The sequence below is a fragment of the Acinonyx jubatus genome, chromosome D4, assembly GCF_027475565.1.
Source record: "Acinonyx jubatus isolate Ajub_Pintada_27869175 chromosome D4, VMU_Ajub_asm_v1.0, whole genome shotgun sequence".
In the NCBI taxonomy this organism is placed as follows: Eukaryota; Metazoa; Chordata; class Mammalia; order Carnivora; family Felidae; genus Acinonyx; species Acinonyx jubatus.
Genome location: NC_069391.1, coordinates 27,700,069 through 27,717,353, shown reverse-complemented (window position 1 = coordinate 27,717,353; position 17,285 = coordinate 27,700,069). Strand labels below are relative to the sequence as shown.

Genomic DNA, 17,285 nt, shown 5'->3' with positions numbered 1-17,285 from the left:
CTGTAGAAAGAAAACAATATCCCACAGAGAAACAAGTCAGCTGAGGCAGGCGGAGAGCATCACCTGCGAAACCAACAATCTCCCACTGCCCAGACATATGTACACTCTGGCTCTACTCCACCTGTGTGCACCTGCACACAGGGCCTGGCCCCTCCTTATCAGGTGTCACAGGTACCTCCCGGGAGGACTGTTTCACCCTGCTGGGCAAAAGGATGGTTCTCATAAGCAGCGGATACAACATGCTGTGTGTCCCAGCTGCCCGTTCAACAACTGTATTTATTAAATGCTGGAATAATCCCAAGTAGTCAGACTAAAATTAAAGTTGGGGAAAGGGTAGAAAATGAAAAGTGGAAGAAGGGAGGGATACACAGGTCAAAGTTAGGTCCTGCTGGCACTTCATAGTCATGAACTCTTGCCACAACCCAGAAACCAGCTTTACTTCTAAATAGCTCAGTTTATCATTGTGGCCCCTAGTAAGGTAGAGGTGGGAGTGGGAAACTAGGCAAGGGAGGAACAAATGGCAAAAAGAACTAATGCAGTGACCACTTGTGGATATAAAACCAAATATTGGACTAAAAAATCTGAGTCCAAACGAGATTGCAATGCAAAGGTCAACCTTTTACCCTTTTGCTGCCCACTTCATGAGGACTTGCATTTAAAACCTCTAGAGAAAGAAGAGAGTGGAGGGTGTTTTCAGTTTCTGAGAAAGAAAGACCCTACTACTATGTATTTTAATTCATTCATTGACAATCCAACAAATCAGGAGTTACTCTGAAATATTCAAGCTGTAGGTCCTATTTCTTTATCATTTGCTCACCAAACCTCTAGGACATAGACCCCCAAAATTTCTCACCCCAAAAAGAAGAAGAGTTATACTGGCACTGCATTGGTTTGCAATTCGTTGTTTAAAGCTGTCAACGGACCTCCCAAGCACTGAGAGCCAGAATGCCACTGTGAGACGTGTCTGTCATCACAATTGTTTTGTAAGTGGCCTAGGATAGGGCTTGCATTCCAGAAATACTGAAATAAATAATTAGCTAGATTTTTCTCATGCAAAAGCTGCTCTCTAGGAATCACTTAGTTGATTTAGAAGCTACATGAATCTTTTCAGATCCCCAGGGTAACAATGAGAAGCTTGGAACACAAGTTATTTATTTATTTATTTTAATTTTTAAATTTTATTTAGTTTTTAATATGGAAGCTTCATGAATCTGCATGTCAGCCTTGTGCAGGGCCCGTGCTAATCTCTGTTTCACTCCAATCTTAGTATATATGCTGCCAAAGCAAGCATACAAGATTGTAATTTAAAAACAATTAACATAGCAGAGAGAGCCCCAATAGGAATCAACCCCAGCTCCCCAACTATGTGCCCTTGGCCAAGGCTTTATACTCTCTGAGCTTCAATTTCCTCATCAAAAAATGCAGATGACAATACCTACCTTGCATGATATTCAAAGGATTAAATGAGATAATATAAATGAATTCCCAACACAGTACATGGCACATTGTAAGTGCCAAAGAAATGAGCGCTCTTCTTCCCACTTATCTTTCTCTGTTCTATCGGTACCTCCTAACAGAGCAATGGTTTTACCCTGTCCAAACATTCATTTCTATTCCATTATTTCTAGCAAATCCACTGTGGGTTTCTGGAAAGGGCGAAGTAGGAAGGATGAAACCTGAATAGCCTCATGTTAGAGACCCCCACAGCCAAACCACAGCACAGAGTCCCCTAAACTTCAGTGAAAAATCTCAGAGGAAGAGAAGACACACCTCAATAGAGTGTTCGTGAGATGAGAAAGGGCAGGAAGAGATTTTCTGGAGAGTACTTTCCTGAAAGGAGAGTTTCTGGGTCTCCAGACATGGGTTCTGAGCCCAGTGACCCTCCAGGAGACATGCAGAGAAGGTTGTTAGCAAGAAGTAGCCCAGAGCAGCAATGAAGGTTCTGCTCTGGCTTTGCCGGGTACAAGCAGGCAGGCTTCTTCCCCCAAATCCCCCACCCACCTTGGCATGGCCCTGGCCTCCTGAATAATTCCCTCTTCCCACTTCAGAACACAGTGATCGTTGCTGGGGCAATTCTGTCCACAAAGAAGGGTTTGGCAATGCCCAAACCCCTCCGCTCAGGTAACTGAAGCCAAAGGGACATTTCTACATCGGTTTTCCAAGGAAGTGAACAAACAAACCAAAACCAAAAAGAATGCAGTACTATGTACTAGATTTCTCAATGTTTCAAAGCCAGTCACACACTCGCTTCTGCCCTTATGCACATTTCCAGTTACTGGCTGGAAAGGGTCCTACTTCACAATCACTGCCAGTCAATAGGCCACTCTGTCAATCCCACTCCTGGGTGACCACAGCAGCCACTTCACTGGTCTCCCTGCCTCTAGTCTTGTCCCCCTCCCATCCATTGATCAGGGAGCAGCTGCAGTTATTCGATTAAACCATATATCCAAATGTGCCATTCTGCTCTTAAAACCCTCTGCCAGCTCCCCACTGCCCTAAGGAGGAAGTCCAGTCTATGTGGTAGTTTAACTGGTCTCCCTGATGACTCCCACCCCTCTCACACTGCTCCCCACCTCCTAAACCATGCCCAGAAGAAACTACTGACAGGCTCTGAATGTCCTACCGCCAGGACTTCTTGGTATGTTCCCTGTCCAGAAAAGCCTTTCTCCCAGCACTGTCTGCCTGGCTAACTCTTCTTCAACCTTAGGTCTCCATGTAGCTTCCACTTGCCCAGGATCCTGTCCTGATTACCTCCCCCGCACTGACACCTGGGTTAGGAGCCCCTCCTGGGTACTCCAAGGGCTGCCTCTCTTTTCCCTTGAAGTATTTCTCCTTCATTCTGAGTCCGCAGGGACCACTTCTGTTTTCTTCATCGATGTTTTCCCTAATACCTGGCATGCAATAAACAGTCAGGGAATGTTTGCTTAATTAATTGACTAAGAGATGGACAAGAGAAATAGGGTTTCAGAAGGTAAGGGTGGTGGCATTTCTGGGCCTGTGGTAAACTGATTTCTCAAGCTTGATTAACTGATTCCGGTAAATTGTCCCCAGAGAGGATAGCTCTATGTTCAGCAGGCTTCTACCACATGCTCCAAGGCCATAAAGGACTGTTGAGTTTTCCCAGGCGACTCCTGGGGCATCCGGGAAAATGTAATTAAATCTAGGTCTACTTCCCACAAACACTAGGTTTAGCTAAGGTCCGAGCGAGCCATACCAAGGTCAGTAGAGCCATGGAATCTGCTTTCTGCCAATCTCCATGTTCAAGTCCTACATGCTCTCTCTCTCTCTGGGTCGCATCATCAGTCACTCAGGCGGACCACCACCCTTTGCCAACGTTTAACATAGTTTCCACACCCTAACCTTCTTTTGTATAGTATGGACCTAGTGGAAGAGGCCTTTCAAACTTTTAACCACTTTCTTAAAGGAATTTTCACTTCTGGAGTGCCTGGGTGGCTCAGTTGGTTAAGCGACCGACTCTTGGTTTTGGCTCAGGTCATAATCTCACGGTTCATGAGATAGAGCCCCATGTCAGCTTCACGCTGACAGTACAAAGCCTGCTTGGGATTCTCTCTCCCTGTCTCTCTACCTCTCCCCTGCTCACTCACTCTTTCAAAATAAATAAACTTTAAAAAAAAGAAATTTTCACCTCAAATGCCACTAATATTAGAACATTATTCGTATCCAGAGAATATAGCAGACTGCTAAAGCATAGCCTTCTCAAATAAGCAAATATGCTCAACATCATTAGTTGTACAGAAATGCAAATTAAGACCACAATGAAATACACATCTGCTAGAAGTAGTACAATTTTTAAAAATTTTAAAGCGCGAGCAAGTCTGTGGAACAACTAGAACTCTCATACACTGCTGGTGGGAATGTAAAATGGAACAGACGCTTTGTAAAACAGTTTGGCAATTTCTTGTAAAGTTACACACAGACTTATGATATAGCTCAGCCATCTCATGCTAGGTATTTACCCCAAAGATAGGAGGACATAAGTTCGCACAAAGACTTGTGGGTGAACGCTTACAGAAGTCTTATAGGGAATAGCCAAAACTGAAAACAACCCAAATATCCATCAACTAACAGATACATTAAAATGGAATACTACTGAGCAATAAACAAAGAGCAAACAACTGATATGTACAACAGCATGGATGAATCTCAAAAGCCTTACGCTAAGGGAATAAGCAAGACACAAGAAACTGCCTCTTTATGACTCCATTTATATGACATGCCGAAAAGGTGAAGCAATGAGGGCAAAAATCAGATCCGTGTTTGATCTGTGGAGGCTGGTGATGGGTGGAGGTTGAAAACAGATTGCAGAAGGAGCACTGAGTGATGGGAGATCTTCTGTATCATGATTGTGGTCGTGGCTATATACATCTATCAAAACTCATCAAACTGTACACTTTAAAGGGGTAAATTAAAGCCAATTTGACAATAAATAATACTTAAAAAATTTAAAAATTTTAAGGGTAAATTAATTGTATGTAAATTATACATCAATAACCTGACCCAGCCCCCCCAACAAATCATTTTCCTTCTATTATAATAGTTGACATGCTCCACAAGTCCATTCATGCCTTGGAGGACCTGAGAACTGTACAGCGTAAAGTCTGATTATTGTGTGATTCACTAGGATGAATAGTGGATAAAATATTCGCTCCATATTCATTCAACAAACAAGGAAGCCTTAACTCTGCAAGGGTCCCCATTAGCATAACAAATATTTATTGAGTGCCTATTACATGCTGTTCTAGATCCTGGAGAGCCTGAAGTGAACAAAAGAGGCAAAATTCCTGCTCTTGTGGAACTTCTAGGAAGGAGGTGGAAAATAGACAGCAGCAGGTTAAGGCAGTGGGAGGTAGGAGTAATGAAGAAAAATACAGCAGAGTAAGGGAACAGAAAGTATTGGGGGACGGGGTAACTCCTTTCTGAGGAAGCACCTTTAGGACAATGAAATGACACTGGGCTGTGCCACTTGCAAAAGGGTCACCAAGTGACACCAAGAATGTCAGACTCAGTGATGCTGGCATAAGAATAAAACTACAGGTTTACAGGAAGCTTGGTGCAAAGAGGAAAATACACATACAGCCCCAGTCAGCACCCACCACGCTGCTCCTCCAGCCCCTTCTTCACCAAAACACTTGGCCTTTGTGCACTTCACATTAAGTTTCAAAGAGAGATGAGAAATACAAAGAAGAAAGGAGACAGACAGACAGAGGAAGTCCTGCAAAAAAGACAAGGTAGGAAGGTTTATTTCCCACTTGGCAAAGCCGTAAGAAAAACAGGAACTACTTCCCGTGACTGCCTTGTACCCTTCTAAAGCATTAAATCTGCCTACGGAAGCGTAATAAGGGGGGAAAAATGCACATGTTTGCACTGCTGCCAGGAACTCTCAGTCTCTGCAGTCACCAAAGGGTCGGTTGGTGTTTTTCCTTCTGGCAAGAACACTGGGGGCACGTCAGGCCAGGCCTAGAGAGCTGAACTTCCATCTAAGGTGCAGGTCGACCCCTCGGCCAGGGCATGTGCCAGACGAGGGCCGTCCCCAAGCAGGAACCACACCACCACCATTTCTCACTGCAGCAAAGTAGCTGGCCCCTCATAAGGCCATACTCCAGTCAACTATCTTACTGACAGACAGAAAGTTTGATGCAGTTTTGGAGAACCATTCCCTCTACACCCCTGTCCCGACCTTATAGAGAAGCTGAGGCCCTCAAAAAGCAAGTGGCTTGACCAGACTCACCCCCTAGAGTTAGAGCTGGCCCCCACATGTCTAAAGAAGTAACTTTTCCAACAACTGTTATACGTGCCTCCCCACTATCATCTTTCCGCTGCAATTCTGTTCTTCTGAACACACTTCTCTTATGAGTTCTATCTAAATATACCCAGAACGTGCAGTCAGCAACTAGTGTTCATTTCTCCCAGAGAGCAGTCTTAAGGACAACTAGTTCTCCAAATTTTACATAGATAGATAGATAGATAGATAGATAGATAGATAGATAAAGTATATGTTCTACTTTGTTGACAAATGTCTACATGATTACCAGAAGTGAGACAGAAGTTGAAATTTGTGACAACAGCTTGTCAGCATCTCTCCTGATAAAACGTATCTAGACGTCTCACATCGATAAACAGCTAGCCAGTAACATACAAAGCAGCAGGTAGATCTAAGGCAGGATTGAACCCTACCACATATGAATTGAAAATGAGTTGGCACTAGAGCTCAACTGATTGCATATTCATGAGATGTTGATACAAAAGCAAGACTCACCTACGCATCTGGTCTCCAAAGAGATGTGGAGGGTCCTGTAAAATTAGGGTATGAAACCCATGAGCCCAACAGAGCACGCTTGCTTTGGAAAAGGTCTGTTCTTTCATTGCATCTCTGAGCATATGTCTCTGGATCAGAAGCCCCATTCAGGGAAAAGGCTAATGAGATTACTGATAGTCAGAAAACCAGGCTGCATGCAACAGGCTCACCGAAACCAGGACTGAAAACAGGACGTAGCTGCTGAGGTGGGAGGAAGGGATTTGGACTGTGACTTCTCCCCTGCTGACCCTGGGGAGCTTTATTAGCCCGGGGTTCATTTGACTGTCTGAGTTTCACTTCTCTGGCCTCCAGGTGCCCCCGAGCTCTCTATCCTTAAGGCCATCCTTGCTAACCCTAAATTCCACCCCCTCACATTTCCCAACCATCCTATAGACTCCCAAATTTAGTTAAACTGCCGTTAGCTGCTATTAGGCCCCTAGAGGCCTGCAGAAAGGCCATGGTCTGGTATTCAACCCCTGAGATTGTGTTCCTACTTAAATGGTAATATTTTAACACTCAAATTTGAGGACAAAAAGATGTAACAAATCCCCCAAGGTAAAAAGTCAAGGGTAAAAGGAAGCAATTCTATCATTATAGAAGATTTCTATCATCCTAGAAGAGGCTCTATCACATACCCATTTTTAAAATATATATCCAATGAATTTCATCAATTCCAGCAATCTGTGACTCTTGGACACTTTTTTTTTTAAGTGCCAAATGTATCATACTTACTTATTATTAACAATTAGTTAATACAGGAATACAGATTCAATTTCCTGGACAAAAGTATTTGCTAATAGCTAATTTTCAAAATGAAGGCTATGAAATGAACACATACAAACTGAAAGAAGAGACACATGAATACCATCAAACCTGTAACTAGCCCTGGAGAAGCATTATCCTTCCTGCTGTCAACAATTCTATTTTAAAGGAGACTCACAAGGTTTAAATCAATTTCTATCATATTTGAACAGCCAAAGATACGTTTCATCACTCTCAACATTGCAGTTGTTACCAGCTAATACAGTCTCAGGACTTCTAAAACTGCTAAGACCCATGGTTTTCAAAAGCAAATCTGTCCCGTACCCAAGTTCTTGTTTCATTGTTATTGAATTATGGAGAAGTTCTAACAAAGTATTAGAGACAGCCTATCTCCCCCTGCTGATTTCCATTAAACAAACACAGGGCAACCTCCAAAGGAGGATTTCGGCAAACAATACAACTATTTGCTTTTTCTCTGGTAGGAGTACCTAGCATATAGGAAAAAGAAGTTTCCTGTTGAAAAGAAATCAATCTGTCAACATTATTTATCATAGAAAAAAAATTTTTTCCAACCACTGTTATAATACCAAAATAAGAAGGGCCTGGAAGGAAGGAGCTACTGAAATCAGAAACACCCTGAGCTATACAGAAACACAAGCAAGCAAGTCTCCATGAGCAATCAATCATTTATTTGCAGAAAAATTTGACTACCGTGTTCCCTGTTGTTGCAGGAGGGTTTCCCAAGAGAATGTTAGGATAAAAGTCTAGTGACTGTATCAGCAAAAACCATTTTGTTTGGCTCCCATCTCTGAAGGGTCAACATCTTCAGATGTCCAACCTTCTCTTAGCATAAAGGGTTTATTTTTATAAAAGTGCTCAAAGGACTTGGGGACAAACCCAAATCCTTTCACCGCCTTCCCCTTCCCTTGGGCTTATGCTACTGTATGGCAAACTCTTCCTAAACATCCTTAACTCTTATTTTTTTAATTAACTGGCCCAGTAGAAAGCAGGGAGGTTTTGGAGTCAGAGAAAACTGGTTTGGAAGCCTGACTCTGCTCCTCACCAGCACTGGGACCCTAGGGACTCTGAGCCCCTGTATCCTCTCCAGAAAATAGAACTAATAATGTATACAAACATTAAGTCAGTTCCTGGAACAAAGTAAGTGTCCAGTAAATGGTAGCTATTATAATGATTAGTGCTGCTGACTTCACAGGGTGAAGCATTCATCATGGGTGGGGCATAAAGTGGGCAATTTATTAAAGGAATCTCTCTTCTCTCTTCTTTGTCCACAGAAGGTACTATTTCCCCAAAGGCCTTTCCAGAACGAACTGGAGCTCTCCCCAGTGCCCAGCTCAGTGGAAGATGTTAAAGGGGTGACCCTGATACCCTGGTGCCACTTCTGGAATTGTTTTACCACGAAATCCTCTTTTGGGAGACCCCAACACTCACTCACACTATTCTCTCCGTGCTCTGGGCAGGCAACTCCTATTCCCTATGCAAGCACACTGCTCCCTTCCTCCAAGTCTTCAGCACCTGGCTCAGTTTCCCTCTCCACTGTGACGTCTCCTCCAGCCTCTATATCAACTACCTGTTTGCTACCTGGGCCTTACACTTCATCTTTTCAGGCTCTCCCTACAATCCTCTCCAGGCTACTGACTTATCAGGTGGTCCCTGCTAAACTGTAAGCTACGTGCAGCAAGCTACTGTGTCTCAACATCTTATTCTCTGCCATATTGAGCCCAGTGCCCAGGAAGACTCTATGCTCTGTAACGTTCGTGGAATGAAGGCTTCTGAAGTCAGACTTCAGGAATGAGAGAAAATAGTTAAAGCAGGCTCACTACAGTAACAAATCAGAAGTTTCATTGAAAGTAGAGGTTCAGATAGCCCAGAAGCATGACAAAATTTCCAGCTGTGCTCAAAGAAACTCAAGTTCAAGCTCATTTAATTTGGTTGTCCTCAAAGCCGCCCTAATTCGCTGGGAAGAACATTCATTTTCATTGGCTTCATGTGGGCAAAGGAGAATGGGTAATATGCCAGACATAGGCTCTAGAACCCCTGTAAGCATGCCAGCTACAAGAATACCTCCCCTAGGGGCTCAACCCTAAATATAAGACTGCCAGCATTGGTCAAGACTCTTGAACTCTAAACACATAGGCTCAAGTCAAAAACTCACTCAATGAAGCACAGAAATACCTGAATAAAATTTTTCCACCTCAATACTCTATTCCCTCTACGTTTGCCAAAACGAGTTATGTAACCCCAGGCTCTTGTCCCATTCTAGCTCACTGAGTATGTGACCAAACCCCAGCAATCTTTATCCAGAACACCTTCTTTCACCAGCCAGCTCTTGAGGCAGTGCGGGCTTCTGTCACATGTCTGAGATGCTTCTGTTTGTACGGCCCAGCCAGGACCAGGTAACTAAGTAAGTGAAAATTTAGTCGGGCTTCCAGGACCGGCACAGAGATCCAGGGTCTGAGCGCCGCCCCCAACTTTACACCTGGAACTCCTCTACAACAACCAAAAGAAACCATGTTGCTGGCTGGGTTGCTTAATTAAAAGAAGAAAGAGGAATAAGATCACAAGTTTAAATCCATACACTTGTGATTCTGAAAAGCAAAAATTGAAGGATGTTGGCCTTTTTTTTAAACACTGGCAACATGAACTCCATTTTTTGAGGTTTGGGAGGCTCTTCTCAGAGGAAACAGATCTCTACTATTCTGATTATTATTATGATTCTAAGTATTCCTTCTAGAAAGCTCTGTCATTAAGATTTTCACAAATCCAACATTTTATATGCCAGATTAAAAAGTGTTCAAGGAAAAGAAACTAAACTATTGGGTGCAACTCCTACTAGCCTTCTTTTTTTAACAGTGGTTTTACAGTGCCATTTAAGTATCTGCACAATCCAATCCCCCAGGCAGCCATGTGCTAAATATCTACATCAGGTAAGCACCAGAGTCCCCAACCTGGTGCTCTGCCTAAGGACAGAGTGCCTTGCTGGTCTCTGCAACCGCCAGGGGCACATGCACTCCTCTTAATGGAGGCCATTGGAACCAACTGTCAGACAACCCTCCCTTTGCTCTGGGGAAGAGAAAGGCACGCTGTGATCATGTGAAATGTGACCAGGTTTGGAAACTGGAAAATGGCACTGATGCCACTAAATTTGCAAATCCTGCAACAGAACAGACAACTGAATTAACATAACTTGACCAAAGGCTTTCTTTTTTCTTGAACCCAAGGTCCTTACTACAATGAACACAATCATTAAAGTTAAAAAACAAAACAAAACAAAACACCACTCTGCCCTGAATCACAATTAATCTTAACGGGCCAAAATTAGCACAGGGTTTTGTACTTTTGCATAAAGGAAACAGACTCCAGTTAAGACCTTCAGGACTGCTGTGGGGATTTCCTTCCTATTCAAACCTACAACCAAGGAGCAATTCTAATTGGAGAGAGAGAAAATACAGTTAAAAAACTCCTTAAGATTCAAATTGGACCAACAGACAATAAATAAATGAGGCCAGTCTGATTTTCAAGGATTCAGTGTCCATTTTAAGCTGAAAAGGACAGACTTGTATAGACACAATTTTTTTCTCTCCTAAAAGGACATTGTAAATATTACCCAAAATTCTGGTATAGTAGCAAAAAGTCTGGATTAAAACACGAGGGGCCAAGATTTTAATTTCCAGGTAATGACCCCTGTGGGGTAAATCCACTGTATCACTTTAAGCCACAGAACAGAAAACAAGTCTTGATGATAAAGAGGCTGGAGTAGAAGATCTGAATCTAGGAAAACTGCTTGGAGCTTGGGTATCAGACTTGAGCTTGAATCCCCCATGTTGGTTGTCATGTTGCCATTAGCAAAACGTGTGAACCATGAACGACTTATTTAACCACTCTCTGCATCAGGTATAAAGAGACATCTCTGCATGATGGGACATACATCAATATTTCCCCAAACGTGGGAATTCATCACAAGGTGAATTTAAGTGCCACTTAAATTCCACTTAGACAATTCTAGATGGACAGATGCAGTATGAAAAACTGAATCACACAATGAGAAAAATTCATTCAACACTTTTTTGGCCTTTATAAAAATTTTATTACATTAAAGAGAAAGTTTGTTTGGCCTGCTCTTCAACACTTCTTTAATATTGGCTAATACCCCCTTTTAACAAAGTGACAAGTCTCTGAGTCCACCAGCACCTTTGGAAAGCAAGTTTATTTCACAGACAGACTATTTAGAAAAACGATTTTTTTTTAACATTTATTTTTGAGAGAGAGAGCGTGAGCTGGGAAGGAGCAAAGACAGGGCGACACAGAATCCGAAGCAGGCTCCAGGCTCCAACCTGTCAGCATAGAGCCCGATGAGGGGCTGGAACTCGTGAACTGCAAGATCATGACCTGAGCCGAAGTCAGACGCTCAACTGACTGAGCCACTCAGGCACCCCAAAAAATGACTTGTTTTCACTCTATTTTGTAAATACACTCACAAAAATGTGAGTCAATGTAAATAACCTGAATGACTTATGTGCTGCCTATCAAAGATAGGGTGATGGTGACAATTACAAGAGGTGACACGGAGGAAGGCCTAACCCTCGTCGTGCTCTCATCTACCGGTGGTCAGTGGGTAAAATTTCAGTCAGTGAGGAATATGAGTAGAGGATGCATTGCAAACAAAAGTAACCAGAGAGGATGAATGTGAGATACCACAACAATGAGGAGCAGGAAGGGGCTCCTAAAATCGAAGGAAATTCAGTTAATAAATAGTTATTAAGCCATACTATGTGCTAATAATCACTGGCGAAAAAACAAATCTAGTTCCTTCAAGTATGCCTCTTATAAACTAGGATAAAAGCTGTCAAGATAGGTCAGAGTCTTATTTCAAAGAGCCCTGAATGGCAAGCTAATAATCATCATGGCAGCAGACCCTCCAAGTCTTCTGACATGTATTTAGCCGCTAGTACTTTACATGGTATTTGAAAAAATATTTGCCAAAGAAATGAATTTCAGTTTAATGGTATTTTTTGTACATTAACACATTTAATTTTTTTATATTAACACATTTTTCTAATAGTTTATCTTCCTCTTCCCTCCCTCTCCTGGTACCAGAGATCACACCTCACCCCAGTTAAGATCAACGGACACCTCCACCTCCAAGCCCTGCCCCTGGGAGCAGAGAAGGATCCTCAGGTCAATCTAAACTCATTACTCTGGGTCTTTACTGTCTCTCTGCCTTTCCAAGGAAGGCTGTTGCTTCCATCAGTGTTGCCTTTATGCCAAACTTGGGTTATCTAAACACCAGATGCAATTGACTTCAAACTGCCACCCCCTTGGGGATTTGCTTCTTCAAGAAAACAAGTTTGGTATGACCCTTGACAAAAGGAATTATTCCCAACCTGGCATCTTACAGGAATTTTGCAAAGCAAGTGTAAATAGGGATATGAAACCCACACAACTTCACAGTGTCTTTCCTCCTCTCATGCACCCCCCCTTCCCATCCTGAAACCCCTTGCTCCTTTTCCGCCCCCCCCTTCTTCCTTCTGGTCCCAATCTGTTGTGATCTCTGAGATAACAAATTCAGGACAATGCCTCAGAAAGCCCTGTGTCTTGCCCACCTACCCCCAGTGAGAGTCTTCCAAGATATTTAGGAATATCCTTATAAGGTTAGTCCAGTTCTTATCCTAGGATGGGCAGTGGCGCTCCTTTCACATAATGGCATAACAGGCTTTCACATAATGCAGGATAAGTGTCAGAAGCAAAACCTATACCCACAATGGAGAGATGTCCAGGATAGAGCGTCCAAATGAGTATTTTATTTCAGAGAGATTCTCCAAATGGTGAGTTGGAGATGGGAACAACGTCTTACTAAATCATGTTTGCTCTACTGAAGTTTATTGAGATGAACCAACTCCCCCTTCCTTTGCATTTCAGATGAGAATGCCTTTTTGGTTCTATGATTCACGTCTTCCTCCATTAAGGCAGATAAGTAGACAATTTCCACAGCTTTCTTGCCTCTGCCTTCCTCTCCTATCACCTTCACCGTGCCACCTTCACTCTCATCGGGAATACTCTTAGGCACCCCCTGGGTGTCTCCTCTCTAGTCTTGAAACCACATAATCTGTGAAACTAATGCTGAAGATTTCCCATAGGATATTATCTCTAAGCAGCTCCGGTCAAAGAATCACCCTGTTCCTAAATACACACCTAGAGCTGGAGGATGTAAACACATGAAGGGTTCTTTAAAAGTCATGCACTTCCTCCTCTTTCATTTTGTAAAGCAGGGACCTAAATCTTGGAAAAGTAAAATGACTTGCCCAAAGTCATTATATTTTTTACATATAATTTCAGAAATTCACTAAAGAGCCATGATTTCTGAAATTGTATGTAAACAATATAATTCTATGCAAAATTACATGTAATTACACATAAAACTTGGAGTGTACATGTCTATGTATATTTTTTCTGAAGAGAGAATCCATTGATTTCATCATATACTCGAGATTATTAAAAATCCTCTCCCCATAGGGGCATGTGGGTGGCTCAAGTCAGTTAAGCCTCTGGCTTGGGCTCCAGTCAAGATCTTGCAGGTTCATGAGTTTGAGCCCCATGTCAGGCTCTGTGCTGACAGCTCAGCGCCTGCAGCCTGCTTCAGATTCTGTGTCTCCTTCTTTCTCTACCCCTCCCCCACTCGTGCTCTGCCTCTGTCTCTCAAAAATAAATAAAAACATTTTTTTAATTTTAAATAAACATTTAAAAAATCCTCTCCCAATAAATGATGACCTCTGATATTGGTTATGCATATAAAATTCTTTCTGGGAACTGTCCCATACTAAATACCAGTTATCATAAAACATCTGGACTTCAAGACTAGCCAGATAAAATGTTTTGGCTTCCAAATGCTTCTTGGAAGTTGAATTTGGCATAGAAAATGACGTTTTAAACAAATACACACACACACACACACACACACACACACACAATGAATAAAAGAACAGATCCTATGCATACAAGGTTGTTTTGGTTTTTTAAAAAGTATTTAAATTCTATATTACTTAGTGAATTATCTCATTCTTATTTTAAAGAATTAATTAATGTGCAAATCAAAGTGCTTTAAAGTGAAAGGTCATAGATAACATTTTCTCAAATCACAGCTGCCTCAAAAAGAAATGAAACTGATTGGGCCCCTGACTGGCTCAGTCAGTTAAGTGTCCTATTCTTGATCTCTGCTCAGGTCATGATCTCATGGTTCTTGGGATTGCTTGGGATTCTGTCTCTCCCTCTCTCTGCCCCTCCCCCACGCTCTCTCACTTTTCTCAAAACAAACTTTAAAAAAATGAAATGAATGGAATCACAATTGTTTGTTCTACAAAAAGTGAGCTGACCTAAATTGAGTAAAAATTTCTCAATCTTTATCACAAACCTAACTACAAAAACTTCACACATATTTCTATTTCTAAGGCTTTTCTGTGATTATCCCATCATTATAATTTGTTTTTTAGAATACAGCAAACAAAAATTAGTTTCCCATTCTCTTTGATTCGTTCAAGTCAGCTTTTATTGAACCCCTTTCATATCAAAGGGGTTGAATTAAGGACTGGAAGAATGAATCAAAGACCGCCTTGAGGAGAACCGTACACTCAAGAGGAATACAAATACATGTTAACTAAAACCAAAAAAACAATTAAATACATGACATGAATAGTGCAGTAATCTAATCTTATGGAAGTAAAAAAGAAGGGGATAATTGTCACTCAGTGTTAGCAGGGAGGAGTGAATCCAGGAGTTCATGAGAGGGATGGCATTCCAATCAGGTCTGAAATTGAGTTTTCAAAATGTAAAAAGACAGGATTTCAAACTTTATTTTGTTCCAGGAACTACGTGTGATACACCTGCCATTCACTGTTCCCATAAATGCTCTTTGCCTTAATATAGTTTATTATCTTAACGGAATGCAAAGTAACGGAAAGCTCTATCTGAAGACAATTTTACACATGAGCTTTTCATTCTGTGGTTTAAAACATTTCTAAATGTACCTCTCTAACAACATCTATGCTGGTTATCTACCAGGGAACTATTTTTAGGTAAAAATATCCAAATGAAAAGGAATCACTCTTTGCCGTTTGCTAGTATTTCTTTTGTCAAAACTTGGATATGCTGACAAAGTCCTGACTCTGATATTGGCAAATTCATGGAAACTAAACTGCCCAGGGTTACAACCTCAGCTTCACTACTTACAAACTCTGTGATCAGGCTCCTTAACCTGTCTATATCTCAGTCTCCCCATCTGTAAAATAAAGATAATAATAGTATCCACAACCTGTGCTTCTCATGAGAACAAATTGAAACATCATGCAAAATGCTTAAAACAACATCCAGGACGCAGTAAATGAACAATAAGTGAAACTGCTTCTAACTAAGTAGAAATGTTTTCTAAGAACTGATTTCTAATTTGCTGTAATAATTTAATAGGAAAACCAGTTTCCCATCCTATTTCACTTTCATAAAGCCGACTTTTAAACTGTATTTACTTTCTGAGAAGGATGCCATACGAAACGGCTAAATCTGATTCCTAGACAGGAACAGAGAAATAGCTTATTTCAAAAGGTCCACAACATAATTAAGGATAGTACAAGCAGAAATTGTATTGTTTTATAACCAACAGAAAAAAAAAAATTCACCAAAGTTAAGACTGACGGCTAAATTAATAGTTCTCTTGCCTTTGTCTTTTTGTTCCTTATACTTTTACAGCCAAACACTCTGCCATTCCATTTTAGATGTATTACACAGGAAAACATTTTAACATCGTAGACCTACTCACAAATATCTGACTGAAGCAATAGTAAAATTTTCATTTTAAAACCGAGAAAAGAATTAATGTTATTGTCTGTTCTTTCCACGGTGTTGCAATCCCTATGCAACCAAGATCCTAAGCTGAGAATTTGGCTGGCCCACTCACAGCAACAAGGGAAATATGATACAGGCTGTAGATTCTGATAAGGGCTATAGCAGATGAATGTACCATAAATACAGTGAGCATTCTCAGAGAGTCCTCTGCTTACAGCAGCTGAAATTGTACCACCTCAAAGCTTAGTGTGGGATCTAAAGTACTCTGGGGTTCACTGGCTGGGTTCAAATCTTAGTCTTGCCACTTGCAAGATGTGTGGCCAGGGACAGACAAGGTAGTTCACCCTTCAGTTTCTTAATCTGCAAAACAGGGATGATAAATAGGTTTGTTGCAGAGATTCAATTAGTATTTGAAAAGCATTTGGAAGAGTGCTTGGCACATGGTGCTATTTAATAGCACCTATGAAATAAACATTACAATAACTCTGGCATTTACGATGATTCCCACATGCAGATATGAAGAGGGTCTCAGTTTTTCATGTAGACCCTCTCCCAGAATAGTTAAATAAAACAAATTTTCAGAAAGATCATTTAAACTTTGATGCTGGAATAATGGCCATATAGAGCATTTTACTTGCATTATTTCTTTGACATCCAGACAGTAAATAAAAATGCATTTGGATTTGAGAGTATTTTAGAAACAAAAAACCACGTCTCTGGTAATTTCTAGATATCCAAAACGTTCACAATTAAAGAGTCTACAGTAATGTCCGCTTAATTACTTTAGGAGCTAAAAATTGAAGTAGCAAAGATATTAACAATTTGCAATCACTATGAACATAGCATAAGTAACTTGGTTCATGGGAGGATAGATCCCTAAAAACTTTTTTTTGGATGGAAAAATATTCCAACTTCTCCCCATATAAGGTAAATACCTACAGAAGGTAATTAAAAACAAAAACAGAAAACAAAAAACTGTGTTGCTGAGTTTCATTCATTTTTAATAATGTAAGCACTGAGACTTCCTACAGCGGAAGTTGAAAACAGCCAAGTCCTAATTATCCTTTTTCAATCCTAGACTGACCATTATCTCATATGAACTGTAAATATGCCCTAAGTCAAAGATGTGTCCATCAGAGGCCTCTATTTCAATGTAAACTGAAATATTTATGACTTGAGATCTCAAATGCTCAGGAGGAGGGCAGACACACATTTCACAGGTGTCACCTCCAAAATCAAGATATGTCGTTCTAGAACATGAGGCTTGTCCTTGCAAGGGAATTACTCTTACTAGAATAGCAATTCTTTGTCTCTTAAATGGACTGTGGTACTCATTAAGCGTGGTCACTCTGATCCT

The 17,285-nt window shown here is 41.2% G+C and overlaps 1 protein-coding gene and 1 non-coding gene across 5 annotated transcripts in view; both read right to left on the bottom strand.

Moving 5' to 3' along the window:
* Positions 1 to 17,285, bottom strand: part of ABCA1 (ATP binding cassette subfamily A member 1) — a 320,418-nt gene that overhangs the window by 112,035 nt on the left and 191,098 nt on the right. The gene's annotated exons all lie outside the window — the stretch shown is intronic.
* Positions 1,188 to 1,291, bottom strand: LOC113592924 (U6 spliceosomal RNA). The gene has a single exon (XR_003412926.1). It is a non-coding gene; the product is annotated as a U6 spliceosomal RNA (small nuclear RNA).